The sequence below is a fragment of the Dreissena polymorpha genome, chromosome 15 (assembly GCF_020536995.1).
Source record: "Dreissena polymorpha isolate Duluth1 chromosome 15, UMN_Dpol_1.0, whole genome shotgun sequence".
Taxonomy (NCBI): Eukaryota; Metazoa; Mollusca; class Bivalvia; order Myida; family Dreissenidae; genus Dreissena; species Dreissena polymorpha.
This window is the reverse complement of record NC_068369.1, coordinates 12,335,505-12,360,064: the sequence shown is the minus strand read 5'-3', so window position 1 is coordinate 12,360,064 and position 24,560 is coordinate 12,335,505. Positions and strand designations below refer to the sequence as shown.

The 24,560-nt window shown below is 32.7% G+C and overlaps 1 long non-coding RNA gene across 1 annotated transcript; it reads right to left on the bottom strand.

The window, feature by feature from the left end:
• Positions 1-3,598: 3,598 nt before the first annotated feature.
• On the bottom strand, positions 3,599-5,248 carry LOC127860215 (uncharacterized). The gene is made up of 3 exons (XR_008039643.1): positions 5,102-5,248; positions 4,285-4,359; positions 3,599-3,999 (listed from the first exon to the last, which is right to left on the bottom strand). It is a non-coding gene; the product is annotated as an uncharacterized LOC127860215 (long non-coding RNA).
• Between the last annotated feature and the right edge of the window lie 19,312 nt (positions 5,249-24,560).

Below are 24,560 nucleotides of genomic sequence, written 5' to 3'. Positions count from 1 at the left end.
AAACGACACTATAGAGGGGAGTACACGGTCCTTTTATATTATAATATTTGTAAAACATACACAAACAAACATAACAGTATAACATGTTAACGTGAACACAAAGATACACATGTTAAGATTGTACTTGATTTACTTGTTTTAGCTTTACATCAACCTGGAAGGACTGCACACAATGAGCACAAATTTTACGCTTGTTTTTAATGTTCAGTCGGTTTGGTAGTGAACGTTTAGCAGAATGTAATAAGGCAATAATAATACATTTAGTTGGGAACTAAGCAATTGAAAGCGCTTCCAGTATGGAAACAATATCTTCACCGCGATGCGATAAGAATATGCCCATCGAAAAATATCAGTATTTTTAAATATTGGAGTGCTTTATTAAGTTCATACTGCCCTATCTGTTAATATCAGGTAGGGCTAATACTATTAAAACGGCAAGGCGTGTCTACCCTTTTTTATTTGTGCCGAGCCTTCTATATTACACAACGATAGGGTAATATCATGTTTGTATTTGAATCATTGCTTGCTTTTCGATTCTATTTCTTAATGGTAAAAAAATGTTCGCTACGATTCTGCACATTGTGCGCGCATAAATATATTGTATGGCGTTTGACTTGTTTCACATGGTGTACTTTTCGTATGGAAGTGTTTGTTCTGTTGAAAAGTTGAAAACAAATCCAAATTATTTTTACCAAAAATGATAACTTCATGTTTGATTTTCGAGGTGTATAACGTGTCTCCGAACATATACTGTTGTCAACAACTACTGCCCTCCTACTAAAAGTATATCAGAAACTTTTTGTAAAATGTACTTATCAACCTATGGTTATGATAAAATGTTGTTAAACAGAACTTACAATACTATTATGAAGTGTTATGTATGCGCATAACGTAGGGCACTGTTTCGTTCTTGTAACTTAATATAGATAAATTTCACCATAAAATGCTTAGACCAATTCAGAACAATTAGTTGTATTATTTGCCTTTGTTATTGACTAACTAATTTGATAATCTGCCATTTGTCATAAGTAAAAGCAAGCGATGATGAAAAGTTGTCTTCTTCTCCTTCCAATGATGTCTGATTATGAATTACCTTGGGGTTAACACCGCATTGATGGCTAACCAAGCCTCTTACTCTAAGCACTGAATTAATCACAAACCAAAAGTGGGTCTTCAAGGATCTCAACCAAATGTTCGAATGTAGATACAAAATAAAAATATGAATGTCAGAAAAGGACGCGTGAATCGAATGGTAAAATCGTTCTTGTTTATAAACTATTATCGTTGGTATCTTGCATCTAAAAAACGATAAGGGGATTTATCTAACAATACAATGAAATATGGCCTTGTAATAAAAGCTGTTAATAAATCAAGTAAGCGATGTAACTAACAGAAGTTTATAATACGAACGAGGCGCATGAAAGATCATTAATATGTCGTTTTCGTCCACATTACTTCACCAACATACTAAGGAGAGACATTATTGTTATTATCCATGCCTTGTAAAAGATTTGCCATTGACTAAATGACCTAATATTTACATTCCATTTGATTTGCACACCACACCTAGTGAGGTATTCGTTACGCGAAACCACAAAGCAACCGATTTTCACTTCCTCCTTGAAATTTGAATCTTATCATTAGTACGAAGAAATTCGTACTAAATTAAGACTAATTCAACTCAAATAACGCAAAACATGAAACCCTTTAAGTATCAGCAGATTATGTGAAGACGCGTGAAACAAAACATAAATTCAACTTCCTGGTTCTCGGGATTATTGCTTGACTTGCATTTGTCGTCATAATTTTTTTCGTACTGAAAGTCTTAAGAAAATAATTCGGTTGCTTGATGTCGTGCAAATTTAAAACTAATTACAATCATGTGTGTGTGTTTTTGTTCTTATTGTATAATATCCTTATTGTGCTAGTCAAAACAAAAATGTCTAATTTGGAGTGGCATCATATGATCATTCTTAGGTCTATTTGTATGGTTGAATAATCGCAGCCAATACAAAACCAATCACATACCTTAACACCTAGAGTTACATAATTATGACGTAAGTTTTACTGATGTGTCGAGACTAACATCATACATGTGTGATTATGCAATATTAGATAATTGAATTTATAGTTACGTGGACACAAGAACTTTACTCAAATTTACTGGAGTGTCAACGGCGATTTCAAGCGTCTGCCTGAGTGTATAAAGATTTTCATGTACGATCTGTACTTACGTTGACCTTATCTTATTGAGTGTAAAACACGGTTTCAAAGCGAGACAATTATTTATTAAATTATTTTAATTGTTGTAAATCGAATCCCCGCAGTTCATGACATCGTCTGATCGGTTTTGAGAGCGATTTCGCAAGTTCCCGTCTGGGGATTTCGACGTTATATTTAGTGTTTAACTATCCTTAAAGTAACATTACTATTCAAAATCAACGAAACTTTCGTACAATTGTACGTAAAATAAACTTAACGAATTAAAAATCAGTGTTCCTTATGGAAATTGCTGAAATTTCAACGTAAGATGTGGTCTGGTAAAATAGAGGTTTGTAGATACCAAAATGCTCGTTTTTATTATTGTTTTGCATATCTATTCATACGACACATGAACACTGAAATGGTGTTTGTGTGTCGCATGAATAGATATATTCGCGGGAATTAATTGTGGCCACAAATAAATAAAAACGAGCATTTTGTATCTACAAAAATCTATGTAATCATACCACATCTAGCGTTGAAATTTTGGCTATTGCTATAAGGAACACTGATTGTTAAGGTGTTAACTTTATTTTACGAAATACTTAACGAAATTTTCGTTGATTTTGAGCGTTATAGAGACTTTAACGGTACATATACTTAGTAGGAATATTATTCATAATTCAACGATTTCTCTTAAGTTAACTTGTAAATACGTAACCATGAAATTTGACTAATAAACCAAATAACAGCCTCACCGGAGGATTTATGTATAATTTGTTAAAATCAGGCTCGACTTGGTGTTCACAAATGTTGCATGAGTAAATGTATAGATGAGTTTTGAGATCATACTTGTCAAGCATTCCCAATGCGCTAAGTGGAAACCGCAGTATCTATAGCATCATTGGAGTTTAGCTTAATTAGTTAGGTTATTCGTGATACAATGCCAGCATTACGTCAACAAGAAAACAAACATATGGCATATTTAATGATTGCAAACTTTTTTTTATAGTTAAATGTTGAACAATTCAGAAAAAAACCTGTTTGTGTCTTCAATAAGAGAAAACACATTCATTTAAAGCACATGTTACTTTTTCTTCGTTTTACATTCTAGAATTTGACAATCTGGGTACGGTAATTTAAAACGATTAATCTGTATGGAATAATGATTCTTTCAATCTGATTTAATAAACTTTGATAACTTGTATTTGATTAACATAGGTTTATACCATTCTTGACATAAAGCATCACTTACATCGTCATTTGGATTGATTTCTTTCACTTAACATTTTGCCATTCTTATCTCGCTTGGATTCATAATCTAGAAAGACGATTTTGTTATTATGCAATATAACATTACAAGTCATAGATGTTCTCTAAACTAACGAATCTCCGAGCGTGCATTTTTATGTTTAAAACTTTATCCGGCATAATAAACATTAAAAAAAAATCTGGTTTAAAGTGATTCACATTTCTGTGCACACAAATACGTGAACGCTGACATAATTTTGGTCACTAGATTCTCACAGCACATCGTGACTTTTCATGAAACGCATCATGAATGCATTGATTTCCAACGGACATGATTACCCAAAACCATACAGTTACAATAATTATAGCATATTTTGACGAAGTAAGTATCTACAATAAGTCATTGTCCGACAAAGTTGTAGCTTATAACGCTCGATGACTGCGAACTAAATTACCGTTCTTCAGCGAGAAAAACATTTTCGATGCTTACAAAAGAGAAATGGTTGCAGTAAAATCCACGAATGTTCCATCTCTGGCATTTCTGAGCTAAAAAGATAGAAAAAGAAGCCGATATTGCAAAATACGGAGATTACATGTAGCGTTATTTCTAATGAGTCTGAATATATTGCTGAACTTATTAGCCATGTAACATTAAACAAGTATCATTATACCTTACAAACCATGTTTAGTGGTTTAACTATTTCCCTTTAAGTGGACATTGTTTCCCTCATATGTATGTTTCGTTATGCTTGTGTGCACAGAAATAATGTCCTGCAGATCACGGGTAATCTGGAAAGAATTATGAGGAACACGCAGCAATAAAGCAATTACCCATGCATTATTCAGCTGTTTCTTTTGCCGCACTTCTTCAGGAAGAAACTGTATGTATAGTGTACTCATTAAGAACTGTAAATACAAACATGCTTTCTAAGGAATCACGTTCAAATAAAACGTTCATGTGTAGCTTCAGAGAAAAGTCGCTGGCTAGCCACTATATTGTTGACATTTAGTGACATTTAAAGACAATACGGAAAAGAGAAATTAACCAGTAAAATTAATGTGGCATAATACTAGTCGATGAACAAAACAGAGCTGTCGGTAGGACAGCATGCTCGACTTTTCTCAGTCTTGATAGAGTAATCAATTCTTGATATTGAAGCAAAAGGATTATCAAGAAAGACAGCATTTGGCTATTTGCATTAGTGACATTAAATAAAAAACGAAGGTAGGTTAAAATCAACTGTAAACATTATTTAAAATGTACTGTTATTTATTTCAAAATTCTTTAAAAAAAAACATATTTTGTATACTGTTTATTTGTGTAATATCATGTAGATTATACATATAATGCAATAATATTAAACATATTATTCATATAATGCAATAATACAGTTTTCATATTGGATTACACAGGCTTATGGTAGAAAGGTATAATTAATATCTCATTATTCATTGAGCATTACCAATAGTTTATGCTTTGTATTTATATTTTCATACATCTTTATTTACAATAAAAGTAATTACATATATTAACACAGTGGTTTTCAAAATACTGCATTTGAATTATATATCCCCAACTCCTGAACAATGCTAACAATTATATTGATAAATTTTGCAAACAGAATTAGCGATATAATAAGTATTCTACCTTATTGACCTTCTTCTTTTCCTGTATTTCATTCCAATGTTCACTTCATGTCTATTGATATATAGACAGCTTTATGATCTCAGTAGTACGAATACAATACTCCACTTTTTAACTTTGGTACATAAGAGTTGATGTTTATCTGATCAAGAAGTGATGCGTAGTCAGTTGTTGGAATGTGTATACAAGTTACAAGTGGACTTAAGTCCATTTCCTTTTTTAAGCAGTCAACGTTGAAATCACCGCAAACAGACAGAGTAATGCACCTTGACCTACACAATTGTCTTGGGACATGTATAACACTTGTTTTACAGTTACATATCATCAAGTGTCAATCTAACTTTTCATGCAAAACAATAAAAGTATTCATTTTAAGACACTGACACGTATTTAGCGCAACCACATTCATTCTACGTGATGCTTTTAGCTTTATATAACACAAAGATAGTAGGCAGACGGTTAATACATCAAGATAAGTGCCATGTTAGATACGCATTTATTATAAAAAAAATGTTGGAAACTTGATACTTACATTAAAAAGACCTGCTAACGTATTTTATTATTGAAAAAATATGTCATTAAATGATACTTATCGGAAATTAATGTTATACCTTTTTGATTTGGAATAACGTTCATAAATTGTATTAGAAAAGAAAACAACAGTTGAATCACAATAGTTTGCCCTTACCAGGACCATCAAAAAGAAAATCTAAAGCGCAACCACTAAACCATTAGGGCATTCATGATAATTATGGTATTATTAAGCATCTTTATTGTATTTAGAGGAAAGATTAACAGACCCGTTGTCCCTTTTGGTTGCCTCAGTTTGGTCGTCGCATGCACGGGCTTGACCGGCTGACTCTTACTCTGTCTAGCAGTTTCCGTCAATAATACTTAGTTTTACGAACCCTCCTTTGTTTGACAGTTAGTGCGGGAGTCTAGCAGTTTCCGTCAATAATACTTAGTTTACGAACCCTCCTTTGTTTGACAGTTAGTGCGGGAGTCTAGCAGTTTCCGTCAATAATACTTAGTTTTACGATTCCTCCTTTGTTTGACAGTTAGTGCGGGAGTCTAGCAGTTTCCGTCAATAATACTTAGTTTACGAACCCTCCTTTATTTGACAGTTAGTGCGGGAGTCTAGCAGTTTCCGTCAATAATACTTAGTTTTACGAACCCTCCTTTGTTTGACAGTTAGTGCGGGAGTCTAGCAGTTTCCGTCAATAATACTTAGTTTTACGAACCCTCCTTTGTTTGACAGTTAGTGCGGGAGTCTAGCAGTTTCCGTCAATAATACTTAGTTTTACGAACCCTCCTTTGTTTGACAGTTAGTGAGGGAGTCTAGCAGTTTCCGTCAATAATACTTAGTTTTACGAACCCTCCTTTGTTTGACAGTTAGTGCGGGAGTCTAGCAGTTTCCGTCAATAATACTTAGTTTTACGAACCCTCCTTTGTTTGACAGTTAGTGCGGGAGTCTAGCAGTTTCCGTCAATAATACTTAGTTTTACGAACCCTCCTTTGTTTGACAGTTAGTGCGGGAGTCTAGCGGGAGTTTGGGGAGTAGCATTGTCTTAAGTTGTTGCTGTTTTTGTATGTATACTCAACTGTGCATGTACAAAAATGCTTGAAAATGCATTAATACCAATTTAGTAAAATGTTTATATTTATTACATTATTCAATTACCATCAACGCGCATCTACTTTGATTTGCCATGCTTTGTTTCTACGCGCGCTTTTAGTTTTGGTATAAATAGTAGTTCACTGTTACCGTTTTTTTTTTTAGTATAAATCTAAAATCAATTTCCTGGTTTCGTGGCAGTTAGAATTGATAAGATACAACAATGAATATTAACTCCATCTACTTAAGTATTTCGTCTTTTAATATTTATTTGCAACAACATGAATGAGCCACTTAATAGTTTGTAATTATCGTCATATAACATATGAAAGCTGACAGGACACTAATGCGAGCTCATGTCACAAAGAACGTTATGGTCTGGCATCCCCTTATTCGTGTCGCGGTTACGTAGGTCAAATAAAAAGATGCATACATAAGTAAATATATATTTCAGTTCAAGAACGCGAATTTCATTATTTTCTATATAGAACATACAACAAAATGTGAGGGAATCAAAATTATATATACCCTTTCAGGCTTAGTTCTACAGGTCAAATTAAGCGAGTGTGCAAATGTTAATCGTCGGGAAGAACACAAAAAGTATTGTTTTTGGTTAAACAATTGCAGTTGTTTGCATACTCTTATTAACAAAAAACGTCCCCATTTAAGTGGCGCTCGATATTGAAATCTGTGTACATAATCATAATAAAACTAGTTAAAAAGTGAGCTTAGCGAGCTCCGTCAAAATACAAACAGATTAATGTTTTAAGTTGCTGATTGAATGTCCTTATAATGTTGCGCGTCTAGGTTCTATAATACGTAATGTTTAGACTGAGGTAGCTCGTCCACATTAGGAAGAATTCACTATCAAGATATATATAGAGAGAGTATAGTAGTTTGGATCCTACGACGGTAACTCGAGTAATTTTCATTTCGCTGAATTTTGTGCCATTGTTATTGACGTACTGTTTGGGTATTGCATTTTCTTTCAATAACAATAATAATGATGACGATTTCTCTTCCTCAACTGCCACGGCTGATTTACGTTCTTTATACTTAAATAATATCAATGTTGCAATGAATCAATATGTTTTATAAAAGGCTCTCAATCAAATGTGCGTATGTGGACAGAAAATTAACACATGGCTTCCAGAACGAGATTCGTAAATCGAATGATGAAAACGTGGGTGCTCATGTATCATTTTCGGTAGTATTTATACATAAATTCACACGATAAATGGAACGTTTAAGTTCTTAGAAAAAAAGGGAATATGGTACATCTATAAATATAGGATCTTGCATGAGTGGTCGTTTTGTATTGAATTTATTAAACGAGTCATCTAAATAAAGATAAAAACGAGGCTTGCCGATTTTTTATCTTTATTTAGATGACGAGTTTAATACATTCAATACAAAATGACCACGAATCTAAGATTCTATTTATAACATGACCAACACATTAATTTCCTCTTTATTTTATGATCTTTTCACCTTTTTATTTACATTGTAAAAAAGTTGAACTGAAGAAATACGCTGGAATAATGACGTCATTTCGTAACAAAAATGACGTCATTTCACAGTTATATAACAAGTGTAATAACACCCGTGAAATAACCAAAATTAAGCATTACGTTATTTCACTCCTGGAGCGTAGGTCATGTTATAAAAGATTATAAATCATCTATTAAGCGATGTCTACATAAATGTGTGAAACAATCAAAGTGTAAGAAAGCCCGAACCTATGTTTTTTACGCATAATAAAACATAGAACTACTGCTTACAGCTCCTGAAGACTGCAATATGAACACATTAGACATCTTAACGCAGATTCTTTCTACTGCTGTATGTTGTAGCATTTAATAAAAAATATCCCATTTCTATGATTTGTATTAACTGCGACATTATTTCAATGACCTTATCGTAACGCTTAGACGTCTTTTACACATTACATCGTGAGGTATTAATTACACAAAGGAACCGATAACTATTCCACCTTGACATACGAGTATAATCCTTCATGCGCACAAGTCTGAAACAATGACGACACATGTCATGTAGGCTAATTGGAACTAAACAACTCGTTAATTGAAACCCCGAAAGTATCAACAAGTCGTGTCGCGACCTCACATGTTATAACTAACATAATGCCAACAACTTTTAAAATGATCTGTTTTAAATCAAATCCCATAAATTATTTAGAAGCCGTTTGATAAGATCAGACACGAAAGCCTGCACGATATTTGAGTGCTAGATTTAATTGGCAGACGCGTGAACGAATATCGTCAATGCCACTTCCTTATGATATGATATATTGATTGATTTGCATGCGTCGTCATCTCATTATTATTTTTATTCAGAAAGTTTTACAGTAAAACATATTCGAACATAATTCAGATGATTGATTTCACTTGCAATTACAAATTAATTGTACTCATTTGGATTGTTTTCTTTTCTTTTTGTATAATGACCTTATGATCTTTGTCCAGAAAAATGGCGAGCTTGTGGTGGCATCATATGATCGTTAACGGCTAATTTTAAATTTATTTAATCTAAGCCAATACAAAATCAAACGCATACATTACCTCCTATTGTCGCATATAACTACATGCATATATAATTGTCAAAAAAGGCAATCACAAATTCTTTAACATCCGTTTGATGAACGTTCCAAATTGATTTACGAATATGTAGTTGTGTCTTATAACTGCTTTAGTCTGGCTTATTGAAATTCTGCTGGTGCTTAATGTTGTTGCTTTTAATCCGTATACTTCAAGCATTGTATTAATAGTTTTACGAATATGTCGAGGGCTATATCGTAAGTATGTCACCATGCAATATTAGATAATTGAATGTATGGTAAAATGGACACAACTTGTTCTTTCGTGCGAACAGCGAAATAAAACGGCTGCTTGATTGTATATTGATGTTCATATTCGATCTAAGTAGAAGTACATAAAACATCACTGCATTTGAACTTACATAGTGAGATAATTCGTGACACTAGGACTGTATAATTCAAGCTTGTTTATTTGCTTCCCATTTAAAAAAACATCCCTGTTAATCCCCTTTTACAATTCAAGGTCTGCAAAAAAACTATATATAAACGAAATGCCACAAAATTAATGACTTTTTTTATTTGAATTAATCTAAATTTATTTGTTATGTATTGCACTTGTATGCACCAATAAATATCGTCAAGTGTCAATCTAAATGTTTATGCCGGAACAAAATCAAATTATCCATTTCAATACACTGACACGTATTAACACAACCCCATTCGTTCTACGAGATGCCCCTAGGCTTTTCGTGAACATAAAGATATTAGGAACATTGCTGATCAATCAAGATAAGTGCCCTGTAAGAAAGATTAAAACGCTTTATATACTTCACATGGCCCGTGTTAAGAAATGAATATAAAGACCAACTTTGATAAAGTTATATCGCTAAACAAAGATAATCTGAACACGTTTCTAATTTTTCTTACAAGAACAGACACAAGAACGTTAACTGTTTTATTGCACTCGTTATTTTGTCCTCATTCGTTTATATCCACTATAGTTTTGACAGTACATAAACCGACATGTCGCTTCCGTTGCATTTCGGCGCAGTTGTTATGGAGATCATGGCTTTCTGGGGCGGATCGCTATTAAGTGTTGAAGTGTAGGTTAATTAAGTTTAATAAAGTGTTCCTAGACTGTTATATATGTATTGTATTCATATCAATATGCAATACACGTATGAACAGTTTAAAGTAACAATCACGTTCAAAAATATCGAATATTTCGTTTAATAAAGCTAACCCATAAAAAAATTAATGTTCCTTTTAGCAAAAGTTAGATGTTGTCTGGTAGAATTGATTTAACGAGATACAAAATGCTCGTTTATAATTTTTTTGGCCACAAATAATTCCATTTATATCTCCCGTGAAATATCCGAACATTTACGAGCGAACACGAGATTGGATACGGTAAGCGTCGGAAGCATGACGTAGCTCTTATGAATAATCATTATGTGAAATCAAAATGAATTCTGGGTAACTGGAACTTAGCGAATGCGAAAATGGCTTGTATAAATTATGCAAATGAACGCAACCCGAATGAATCCGATCCTGACTCGAAAGCGAAAGTAGATTACATCGTGGAACGATATTTAGATATTTAGATGCTTAAAACTTGCCGAATGCTTGTAATATAACGTTTTTACATCAATGTTACTTGTTTTTAGGGTCTTCCTATTGTAATTAACCATCGTATGGTACTACTTGTTGTCGAATGTTTTTATATAGCATAATACAGTAGCCGTATGTATTGGTGAGCGTGATAGTGACTTTAAGCGGTTTCACTATTAACTGCAGCTGTTAAAGCATAAAAACTGTGTCCTGGTTAATGAGTGAGAATGGTTTGGTAAATAAAACACAAAAGAACTGCAATATAGACGACGTAAGACAGAAACAAAACATAAATCTCCATCTGATAAGGGCGCAGCTATAGTTAAGAATTAACTGTATTTATACAGTGCAGACAGTTGACGTTTGAATCTTTTGACGGATATGTTCTCCGTACTTATGCTTGCATGAGATGCCATTCTTTAAATGTAAAAAAAAACAATTGGTGAATGGATAAAATACGTTATATATTATATAAAACTTTGCCAAATAAATATGTTTGTGGAAGATGATTCTGCATTTTTTAATGCTAACAATGCTATCGAACTATGTATCTTTTTGATAATGTATCGGGTATAAAGGTCACTATTTTTGATACTCTGTTTGGTTTCTGATGTGTGATTTCCAATAAGAGTGACAATACTCAAACTTGGAATGTGTCTTTTTAGAAAACGAAATACAAACTATACTATGTTACTGCAGTTAAAGAAGTTATCTACGTGTGTATATAGATGTTTTAAATATAAATTCGACATAAAGTTTAGATTGAACTTCCATGAACGGGTGCATGTACGTACGTAAACAAACGGTATTAAAAGATTTTAAACAGATAAACAACGAGATGAAAAATAACGTTTATCATATGAATATATGTTGTTGTTGTTGCTGATGTTGTTGTTATTTTTGAGCACTGAAAAAATGCTCGCTAGAACAATATTGATGTTACTCTTTTATCATGTATATGAGGTAATAGTTTATTTACATCAGTTCGTGCAATGATAAGTACAGTTCTTAAAATAATTTCAGTCTGTTTTGAGAGAATATAGAATGTTGGACATACAAGTATAATCCGTCATGCGCACAAAGTCTAAAACAATCAAGGAACATGTCTTGCGGGCTAATTAGAACCGACTAATGCACAAATTGACACCCTTAAAGTAACAGCAAGTCGTGAATGCGACCTATCGACCTATGCGACCAGTTGTTACTGTCAACATGCAAACCGTTGTTTAAGTTGATGATGATAAATGATCTGATGCAAACCAAATCCGATTAATTATTTGGAAGCCGTTTTACAAGAATATAATGCAAGCAAGCCTGCAGGATATATGACTGCCTGATTTAATTGGCAGACGCGAGAGAGAATACCGTAAATACCTCAACTTCTTTGAGGTTTGTTATTGCTTGACTTGCTTGCGTCCTCATATCATTTAAGGTTTGGTACATAATTGTGCAAAGTAACATCTCTTGAAAAATAATTAATTTGTGTAATTGTATAATTACTTTATCATGGTAAGGCACAAAAAAATTGCAAACCTGTTGTCATCTTCGGCTGTAATTTTATAGTGCTTTTTATAAAATACAAAACTAAGCGCATACATGCAATCCTATAGTTACATATAACCATATGAATACATGTATATACTTGTCAATGAATTCAATCCAAAATTCATTGAGATCCCCAATTGATTTTAAAATGTCAAATGTTACATTAAAATTGCTTTACTCATTATTAGTTGGTCCTGTTGGTGGTGTAGGTCGATGTTTCTTTTAATCCAAAACTTCGCGCATTTGTCTTAAAAGTTGTATGTCGAGATTAATATTATAAAATTGCTAACATGCAATTTAAGTTAATTGATTTAATGTTACGCGGATGATAATCTTAAATTTTTGTGAGTGATATGTTTATCATATTGTGATGCTTTTCCATATAACAATACAAGTTACATTACAAGTACTATATGTTATGGGATCTAACAAATGTCCTAGTGTGTAACATTCCGTTTGAAACGTTTGAAACAGCACATCGTAAATATTCATCAAACTTGAAACAACATAAAGCCAATGGTGTCGTATGAAAACCTCAAAAGTCCTCCGATCATGGACATTCAGTAATCAGCTAAAGGACAATTACATTTTTGTGAGATTACCTGACGCCCACAAACAGTTCCAAAATGCATAATCAACTTTTTGTGCTTTGATGTCATTCTTTTTAATATCCATCATCTTATCAATTAGTTGTGTGTTGTGTTTTTATTGTTATAGGTGTTTGTAATCTTGTAAAAACATTTGTTTATATTAGTAACTTGATATGACCTATATAACGCTCCTCAACCACGAATAAAACAGTCAGATATGATTGATTGAAGACACTCACCATAAAATAAAAGAAGATCGTTCGTTGTTTGATCAGCAACTGACTGTGTCATACAAAAGTTTTTGCTTTAAGATTATACTCACTCTGAAAGTTTTTGCACACAAGATGCGTTGTTACAAAACTATCAAACAACACAAAATTTGATCAAAATTATAAAATATAGCAATTAAAATGCAATTTTGAAAATATTATGGTCGTACTTAAACCACGATGAATCTTGCTAAGGAACGCTGAAGTAATCGAGAAAATGTAAATTCTGTATTGATTATTTACACGTTCGTGTCAATGCAAGAAGAACATACCCTAATAAATTGTACCATGTAATCTCGGGTCGATGGTCGGTCAAAACAGAATGCACATGATGATGTTTCAAACACAAACAAATAATAGACAACAATGGCAACAACCGATTTGACAAACTCAAAATGTAAGGAAAGATTATATAAACAAGTTTCCAAACGAATTGTGTAAATATATCAAATTGTTGAAAATGTATTTCCAGTATCAGATTTTCTTTTACAGATGGGATCGCAATTAAATATACGTCGTCAGTTTGAAAATTGTAAACTGACCCCAAAATAAAAAGTGATTTGCTTTCACCCAAAACCAAAAGCGATATATGCTGGTCATAATTCATTAAATTACAATAGCAAAATAGCAACAGGATTGAATAAGCGAAATTTAAACAAAATTGCTCCTTTTCACTTGAGTATAACTGAATTGGAGAGACGTCGTAAGTTTGTCAGGGAAATGTTTTTGTAATAACGGTTATAACAACCCGAAACCATACATTTGAAACAATTTCAAAAGATTTTGACAAAGTAAGGGCCCCTTATAAGTATCTTCAAACTAGCTAAGACAGCTCGATGAATGCGAAATAATATACTTGTCTTCAACGACGAGAAATCACTCGATGCTCGAAACAAAGCAAACATGCGGAATCAAAGAAGCACTGTATGCGTCGGGTCGTTGAACAGTTAAGTTATTACAAATAAGATTATACTGTTTAACGGAAAGTTAAGCGCGGCAGTGACCCATTCCCACGTGAAATTTAAGAGCTTCGAAAGAATCATGATACATGAAACATGCACGCCGTGAAGATAAAGTTTTTATTTGATATACTTTATATAGTTTACGACCAATATACTTATATCAGTCTAACACGGAGTCTCGTAAAAGGTAATGCCGACGCGCAAACCAGGAAACAATCATCGAAATCCGAGTTGCCAACATCAGACGATATCAACGTTTCCTTCAAACCAGTGTTTCTGGACTCAGAAGCATCTTTGCTATGTTTTTACAAAGCCATGCTAAAGTATATTAAAAATGCCATTATTTCATTCTGAACGTTTAATAATAGTATTATATTGCTATGTAATACATGGAATTAACGAAAGTAAATATCAATTCAGAAAATGGTGTTTGTGTGTGTCCTAAAACATTATATTCGAGGGTTTATAGTAATTTCAGCGTTACATGCACATTAATATTTCAACAAGCTAGGTATCATTTGCATTCAGAATAGGAAATCGTATATTGGTACTGAACACGATTTATAAATCAACAAGTGCTAATTTCCACCAAAAATTTGAACGTATCCATTTTTATCCTGCTTCTGTTGCAAACATTGACCGAATATAGCAGGGTCGAATAAATTGTCCTATCTCCGGTCAACAGGAAGTAGTGTATTCCTACGCACGCTTTGACACATAGTTGATTGTAACCTTTCCAATACACTCCACAGGGGTTTTGTATTTTAGCAATATCGGCTGCTATCGTAGATCAATAAAATTATTAAAAAATGAAATGAAACAATACGATTAAAATAAAAATAATACAAAAAATGTCGGAAATTAATTTCATTGTCGATTGGATAGAATTAGATGAATTGGAATCGGAAATTGAAAATCCTGACCCTAATTCTGGAAGCACAGCAATTGTGGATTGTCAAATGCCTGAAATCATTGAGTTAAGTGCAAATGAAATAAAATATTTATTTGAAACTTGATAATGTTAAAAAACTAATTGAAAACTCCGAAAACAAAAACACTTTAAAAAAGACCCTAAATGATGTACTCAAATTTAGAAGATTTCTAGCAACAAAGCAAGAATACAAAAATATTCATGAAATTGCCCAGACTTATTTGAATATAGAGCGATCAAACAGAATATGAACCGACAAAAATACGGAATTATTATTATTATTCAATATGATTTCAAGCATTGAAAGTCACTTAAAAAGTCACAAATATCCAGTCAAAATTATGACGGAAAAGGACTCCAACCAATTTCAGCTCACAAGAGATGCCCTCCGGGCGAAACAAAGAAGCTTAAAGAAAATGGGAAAAGGGAATAAACCCAATGCTGCAAGTCCAGTATCTGATAGCGAAATAAGAATTATGTTCGAAAAGGAGTTATTAGGAGGAAAAACACCAAAATCACTGTTAAATACACTGTGGTTCAATAACTGCACTTTCCTCGGACTGAGAGGCACAACAGAAAATTACAATTTAAGGTATATATAATTAAACGATCATATGTCTAAAAAGACTATTAACAATTACTTAAAAAATGCAGTATGTTTATAAAGAAATAATTCAATGTGCAAGTTATCATATGCAAATTTTCTGCCAAGACTTGAACTCGGATCTCCATATCATGAATAAGAATGGCGTTCTTCATTGAACTACAGAAATTACTTTACAATATGATAACAATGCACATGTTAATCATCAATGCATATGAATATACATTATATGTTTTTACATGTTGTTCATTTGTATTTTTCTAATTGAAATTGCTGACTAATTGTGTAATCACTTAAATAAATAAGCATCCAGGTTCACACATTGACATGAATACATACCAGCAGTGACCGTCAAGTGTGCCAAATTCAGATTTTAAAGTAAAAGCCCAAATTCTTATACATATATATAAAATCTAAAATTTCTTACTAGCCCGGCTATATAATTTTTTTAATTCCCACTAGCCAGAATGGATTTTCACTAGCCAAAACCCTTCGGGCTTGTGCGAATTTCGCACACTACAGCACATTCTTCAAATCAATTAAAAAGTGAAACATGCATTTATAATAAAATTATCTTGGTTTGTTAGAATATAAAATAAAAACAAATTAACACAAATAAATATATAAATTTAAAAAAAATGACAGGAACATTTAAATATAATTAGCATGTAAAAACTATTATTTTTTACAGATTGGGAGACATCACATTAAACTGCGACTCAGAAGGGCAGGAATACCTGCAACTAAACGAGAGACAAACAAAAACGCGCACTGGCGACAGTCTTTCGGATACTCGAGCGCTGACGCCAAAGGTCTGGGCTGCTGACAACAAAGATAGGTGTCCCGTGGAGATATACAAACTCTTCAAAAAGCACCGACCACCAGGATTTTCAGAGCCAGAACATCCTTTCTACATTGCCCCTAGAACATGTGTCATTACATCGAAAGAAAACCAGTGGTTTACACGAAATCGAGTAGGGGTGAAAAAACTTGGACAAATAATGAAAAAAATGTGCTTAGAGGCTGGCCTCGACAACAATAGACTACTGACAAATCATGCAACCCGAAAAACACTTGTGTCAAAACTTAGAGATAGTGGAGTGGCGCCCACTGACATAATGCAGATTAGCGGACATAAAAACATTCAGTCTGTACTTAACTATTCAACTATGTCGGAAAGTAAACACAATGAAATTTCTTCGATTCTAACAGGAAAAAACAAAAATGAAAATCCCTTACCTGTAAGATCCCATACATCTACAAACACAGAGGTGTCACCAAACCCAGCAGCTTCTTCGATTATGTCTCCCTCAAGTTCATTTCGTGATGTTACTGCTAGCTACTCCACCCATCAACAAGGCACATGTCACGACGTGGCATTTTCATCACAAAATAACACAAATATATCGATCGACAACGCAAAAAACAACCAGTTGCAGTCTATTTTTGCGGGTGCAAACGTCTCGATTCAAAATTTCAACGTGTATATGCGCTAAAAAGTGTGAAATGTTTAAATTCCACATCAAAATGCTCTTCCCTATCAACCGTAGCAAAATCACATGTGTGTACACATATGCACTGACCTTGACAGTGTTTCGTTTTAAAATGTGTTGTTTATTTCATACATTTTACTGTTCAAATAGTTGACTTATAGTTATCATTGTGACTAACATACTTCAAAATGCTTTTTTGTTGTTGTTAAATCATTAATAAAGTTTGATGAATTTCCTTAGCAAAGATCTATTTTGTTGTGTACATGCAGCGCTTTTCAGTGGCGGTTCTACGGTCGTGTTTTAAAGGCACTGTACCAAGTTTGAGATGTTTAATAACTGCGTATTACTATAATTCAGATGAAATCAAGTGGAAACAGGATAAATAGAATACATGGTTGGTGCCGGGATGGAGAAAGTTTATCCGGATTTTCATTTTCTAAGCCTCACCGGATAAACTTTCTCCATCCCGGCACCAACCATGTATTCTCTTTATTTACGGCAATGTTCAATCTCTGACATTTTTTAGAAACATAGACACACAAGAAATTTTATATTGCAAAATAAGAGAGTAGATGGAGAGTTTTATAAAGGAATGAATGAAAATATGTGAAGCTTCCAACCCATTTAATATTTATTTAATGTCATTTAACTTTACAGACAAAATTTTATACTTTGTTTATATAACTTTATGTACACATTATTTTCCTCATATTATTGTGCATTGTCTTTGCTTTTTTGCATATGAACCAAAGCATTCCGACCACCGATCTTCTGGAGCGAATTATGGAGAATAACCATATACGAAGCACTAACCCATTCAGTTTTCAGCTGTTTCATTTGAAAAAGCTGATACTCTTAGGCATTTATTCAGGGGTATATGTTCAGTTTAATGAACTAATTGTGAACTGTAAAAAGAAACATGCTTTCTCAGGAAACGCGCTAAACTTTGATGTTAATTTGTAGCTAGAGAGATAAATCTCTGTCTTGCCAACAGATTGGTAAGTTTATTGACATTTTTAGACCATCGGCCAAGAGAAATTAATCAGTAAAATTGTCGTGGAGAAATACTAGCCAATGAATAACAACGAGGTGTGAAACCATTTTTTTATTTCTCTTTTTGCTAATTAACTTTCAACGTTCTATTAAGCGTCCATCTTTCAATGGTTAATCAGACTTTTTTGAGACAAATAAGGTATTTGTTTTATTGTTAACATACATTTTGTAATGCCTTTTTTAAATCGTAAACATTAAGTACATTTATTTATTTGGTGTATGCATATTATGATTGGAAGAAGAAGATAAATATTGAAGCTGACTGGTGATGATTAAGGAATTATATAATTGTTAAATGAGCAATAATATATTATGACTGCATCATATTTGTATATATCAATTTATGTAACCTTTATTGTAAATGTTTCCATCTGAAATAAAGTGCTCACGTTATTCAAAATCATTGTTCTTTACCCGTGCAATTTAACGTTCTTAAAACGCATTAGCGTTTTGTAAATTTAATAAAAAAAGTATCAATATTTGTAACTAATGCAAAAATTGATATTAGTTATCAATGTCTCTAACTTACTTTTTAATTCGCCAGATAACAAAACATTGACTTTCGAATTAAATTCAATTACAACAATATAACGCTCATATTAAATCCGGTAAATACGGACATCTAATCAATAATGCTGTGGAGAAGGAAAATTTATAAAATGTGATGACTTGTGTACGATACAGGTTAACAATCAAATTAATCATATAGATTTGGAAGTAGCCTATGAAATATACATGAGTCATATGTATAGTTACGAAACTAAACCAATTAGGAAAACGAATTGCGTATACTTTATATCTATCAAGTCATAAGGATACGCATCCTTTTCTATGTTTGTGTATACCATGAGCTAAAGTCATTAAAGCATTACTCTAAAACCACTTTTGCAATAGAAACTGTATAACCTTCTCATAGCAGTTTCTCTAAATGTATACTTGTAATTGTTTATTTACCGATAAATATCGTTAAGTCTAAATCTATTTTTACATACAAGACACAAATCAAAATTTTCATTTAAATAATCTAACACATATTTAAAGCCATGTTCATTCTACAAGATGCTCACCAGCGTAAAAATAAAATTATATTGATGATTGTTTTTAATTTTGTATTGTAATTATTAACTCACTGATATAAGATTTGGCGAGATACGATTTTCAAGAAACAGACATTTTTTAATCAGAATCTTTCTTTTGATCTGCATTCACAAGCTTCTGTGTTTTAGTACTTATGTATTCATTGTTAAAATATCTTAGTTTTGAGTAGTGGCATAGATAATCAGTTTGTTTTTCCATCTTACATTTTAACATTATGTTATATAATTATTCATATCTATCAAAGACTGAAACTTTGTTTCGTGTTGTTATTCAATTACTGTCTTTTAAAGGGTCCTTTTCACAGATTTTAGCAATTATTGAAGTGTGTCATTAAATGCTTTATATTGATAAATCTAAACATTCGATCTAAAAAGCTGCAGTAAAAATCCAGGAATAAACTTTAAAAAAGGAATCCTTAATCGTACTTGAAAAAGTGACTCCTGGAGTCGAAATCTATCGCTTACACCACTCGGCCATCCGTGCTCATACACTGAGTGGTGTATTTTATACTTTATGTAAGCAACCCTCGTAGTATCACAAAATATAACGACAACAACAGAACTCTCCAAATTATTCAATCGTTTCAAGCTGCAGTAAAAATCCAGGAATAAACTTTAAAAAAGGAATCCTTAACCGTACTTGAAAAAGTGACTCCTGGAGTCGAAATCTATCGCTTACACCACTCGGCCATCCGTGCTCATACACTGAGTGGTGTATTTTATACTTTATATAAGCAACCCTCGTAGTATCACAAAATATAACGACAACAACAGAACTCTCCAAATAATTCAATCGTTTCGCGTTTCAACGCATTATAATTTTCAGTTTTTTATATCGTCCAAATATGCATATAATTCATATTTGAAAGCATGGTAAATGTTCAGTATTGCTGTTTCCTCACAAATATCACAACTATAACGAAAATTTGCGGATCTGAAACATTTTTTATTTTTTATTTTGTTAATTTACCCAAACGTGAAAAGGCCCCTTTAAATGAGGCACAATATCCAAATTTTGATAATTAATTCCAACCACATGTCCAACAATGAACTGAGCTTTAGATGTGATGAGATATACATACTTAAATTAAGGAATAAAGTACAAATAATCTCTAGTGGGCAAACTCCACGACCGTTTATCACGCGCGCCACCTCTTTTTTGAGATGCATTGATAAATGAGCCAATGCTACTTCCGAGGTGGCGCTCAAGCCCGGATGTTTTGTAACTTAACGGACAATTTTACAAGGTGATTAGGTTTTGTATGTGTTTTTAACATATTTCGCATTATTTTTGAAATTGGGAATTGTAGTGCGATTCAGCGAACTATTCAAAATATTAACGGACTGCGTCAGTCGTGAAAGTATATATTAATTTATCTATTAGCGCAACAAAATCAAGACATTATCTTAAATCATTGCACATTAAATAGATTGAATTTTCGGCCTACTCTTTAAGCCTACTCTGTATCTTCTCTTATTAAGATGATTTAAACATCGGTAATATTGAAAGCCACTAATATGGGGACAATTTTCTAGAACAAGAGAATGGAAGCAATCGCAATTGTTTATATGATAACTGAGTATTATAATACCGACAAACTTCCAAATGTGTTCACACTTGCAAATAAGCACACCACTTCCACAAATAAGGTACTACTAATGAATATGTTACTGGTTATATATGGTTTTTTAACTTCAAGGTGGGCTGTACACGTCCGCCCTAGACCAATACATTTGATAAAGTAAGTTAATATATCAGGCCAAAAAATGCGTTGGGCTTCTTAAATCTCTATCTTATTTGTGAGCGGTTCTTCATTAAAATCTTGCTCGGTTTAGCATGCTTGGTTGTAATCAGTGGAACCTGTACACGTGACTTAACATGAAAATTCGACACAAAAGAAACGAAATTTAGAGGGGAGTACAAGGTCCTATTATATTATATTTTTTGTTAAACATACAAAAAACATAAAAGTATAACATGTTAACGTGAACTCAAAAGATGCACATGACCCATTGAAGATGTACTTGATTTACCTGATTTGTTCGACAAAATCAACCTGGAAGGACTGCTCACAATTAGCATACATTAACGCTTGTATCTATATGTGCACTCGGTTTTGGTAGTGACCGTTTTTCAGAATGTAATAAGGCAATAATGATACATTTACTTGAGAACTAAGCAATTTACAGCGTTTCCAGTATGGTAAAATGTCTTCATCGCAATGCTATAAGTAAATGTTCTTGGAACAATATCAGTATTTTTTAATATTAGAGTGCTTTATGAAGTTCAAAAAAGTTCACTGTCTTATCTGTTAATATCTTGTAGGGTTAATATAATTAAAACGGACAAGGCGTTGTTACCCTTTTTATTTGTGCCGAACCTTCTATATTACACAACGATTGGACAATAACATGTTTGTATTTGTATCATAGCTTGTTTTTTGCAACTATTTTTTTTTAAGAAATGGTACAATAATATTCGCATATTGCGCGCGAATAAAATATTGCATTGCGTTTGACATGTTTAACATAAGCACTTGCGCTTAATGTTTGTAAAATACGTTTCTGCAGCTTTTATTTCTATTTGTGAATTACGTGTTAAAAATTTTGGTATGGCAGTTTGTTCTGTTGAATTCACTTGATTTCTACCAAAAATGGTAATTTCTTAGTTGATTTCCGAGGAGTACAACGTGTCTCCGTACATTTACTATTGTCAACAAGTACTGACCTCATTCTAAAAATGTATCCGACACACTTTTTGTAAAATGTACATTATCAATCTATGGGTATGATTAAATGTTGTAAAGCAGAACTAATGATACTATTATGACGAATTTTGTATGCACATAACGTAAGGCATGGTTTCATTACTGTCCACATAAAATGCTTAAACACATTCAAAACTGTTCAATTAAGCCCCTAATATGCTAAACAATGTAAATGTGTTCAAAGTTCTGACGACGATAAGTAATTTTGGGATTTACACATTTTTATACCGATTTATAATATTTGTGCCTGCTATTTACAAGAGATCTCAGCTAAGTGTGTGGTTTGGCGCTCATACAACTGGTTTTAAAACTAACTGGGCTATTATATGGCGGCAACAATTAGTTGTATTATGTGCTGTGCTTTGCAATTGACTAACTAATGGGATAATTATCCTGTGCAATTAGTAACAGCAAGCGACGATGAAAAGGTTTCATCTTCTACTGCCAAATATGACGATCGTTGTTTATATTTGAACAAATGAACAAACTTTTAAATGTTTCAAGGATTTAAAGTATTAAAGTATACCTTTGTCATTGAGATGTGTTTCTTTCCCAAAATGTATGCATGCTTCTCTCCTGCGAATGATGTCTGATTTTGAATAACAATCGGGTTAACACCGCATTGATGGCTAATCAAGCTTCTAACACTTAGCACAGAATTAGTCACAAACAAACAATGTATCTACAAGGATCTCAATCAATCAAATGTACGTATGTAGATAACAAATAAAAAATATGAAGGTCATAACATGACGCGTAAATCGAATGATAAAATCACTTTTGTTTCTGAACTATTGTCGTTAGTATCGTGCACCTAAAACAACTAACGGGTGATATAGATAACAATACAAACACATGTGGCCTTGCTATTCAAGCTTTTGAATAGTCAAGTATGTGATGTAAGTAACAGAAGTTTGTAAGACAAACAAGGTGTATGAACAATTAATAAAATTTTGTTTTTTATTGCAAATTTCAGAAAAGCCCTACTGCTTCAAGCTTCTGTAAACTGAACTATAACCACAGTGAAGACTTTTACGGGGTTACTTTCTAAATATCCACATATAACACATTTAACTGTTGTAGTATTTAAATAAGCAAACGCTTAACCTCCTGCAATATACTTAAGAGAGAAAGCATGGTTATTACTTATGTCTTGTATAAGCTGTGACATTTACTCAAAGACTTAATCTTACGCTGAGCCTTTACATCCCTTGATTTTCACTCCATACCTAGTGAGGTATTCGATACGTGTAACCACAAAGGAACCGGTTTTCGTATCCACCTTAAAATTTGAGTCTTATCATTCATGCTTAGAAAGTCGAAGTTAATTCAGACTAATGGAACCCGAATTACGCAAAACATGAAACCCTTAAAGTATGATACTTTCAGCAAATTATGTGAAGACCTAACATATAATTAATGGTATAATGTCAACCATTGTTTAAATGATATATTAAAAACCAAATCCCATCACTTATTTTAAAGCCTTTTAAAAAATAGCGGCTAAGAGAGTCTGCATGATATTTGACTGTTTCATATGAGTTGCATATGACTTTATGTTTAACTAATGTGTTAAGAGTAATATCAAACATGTATTACTATGCAATATTAGATAATTGAATTAATGGTTACACGGACAAAAAAACTGAAATCCAATTTACAGAAGTTATTTAATATATTATATTAATTGTTGGAAATCGAATTCCCGCAGTTCATAACATCGTCTAATCGGTTTTGAAAGCGATTTCGCAAGATCCCGATTTCGATGAAATATATAAATCGGCTATTAAACCATCCTAAACGGTACCGATACTAAGTAGGAATATTATTCATAATTCTACGAATTCTCTAAAGTTAATGTATAAATATGTGACCATGAAATTAAGCAATAAAATATTGAATAGCCTCCGAGGAAAGCTACTTATGCACTTGAGGTGGATTACATTGGATAAACTATTCCAAAGCATCTTAACACGAAAGTTATAAAAGCAATATATATATAAATGGTCCGCAGAGGCTATTGAGTTAAATTTTAAACAAAAAGTATCATAAAACGGAAAGTGTCGTGCCTGATTAGCCTGTGCAAACAACACATTCATTAAACACCTTTTTGTCACAGAGCACAGCGCATATAAATTAAATGTCAAAAAAAAACTGCATGACCTTCTTATCCGAATTTATCTAAATGTTTTATGTTAATATTAAGTGCGGGATTATTGTTTTACTCTCATGTTGAAGAAATGAAGGAATATCATATCGTACGTGTGTTAGTGGATGACCAAATTCATCCAAATAAAACAACTAAATATTGACTTCAAGCTTCTATCTGGTTTACGGGCAGAACTGAACGTTAGAAATAATTTAAAA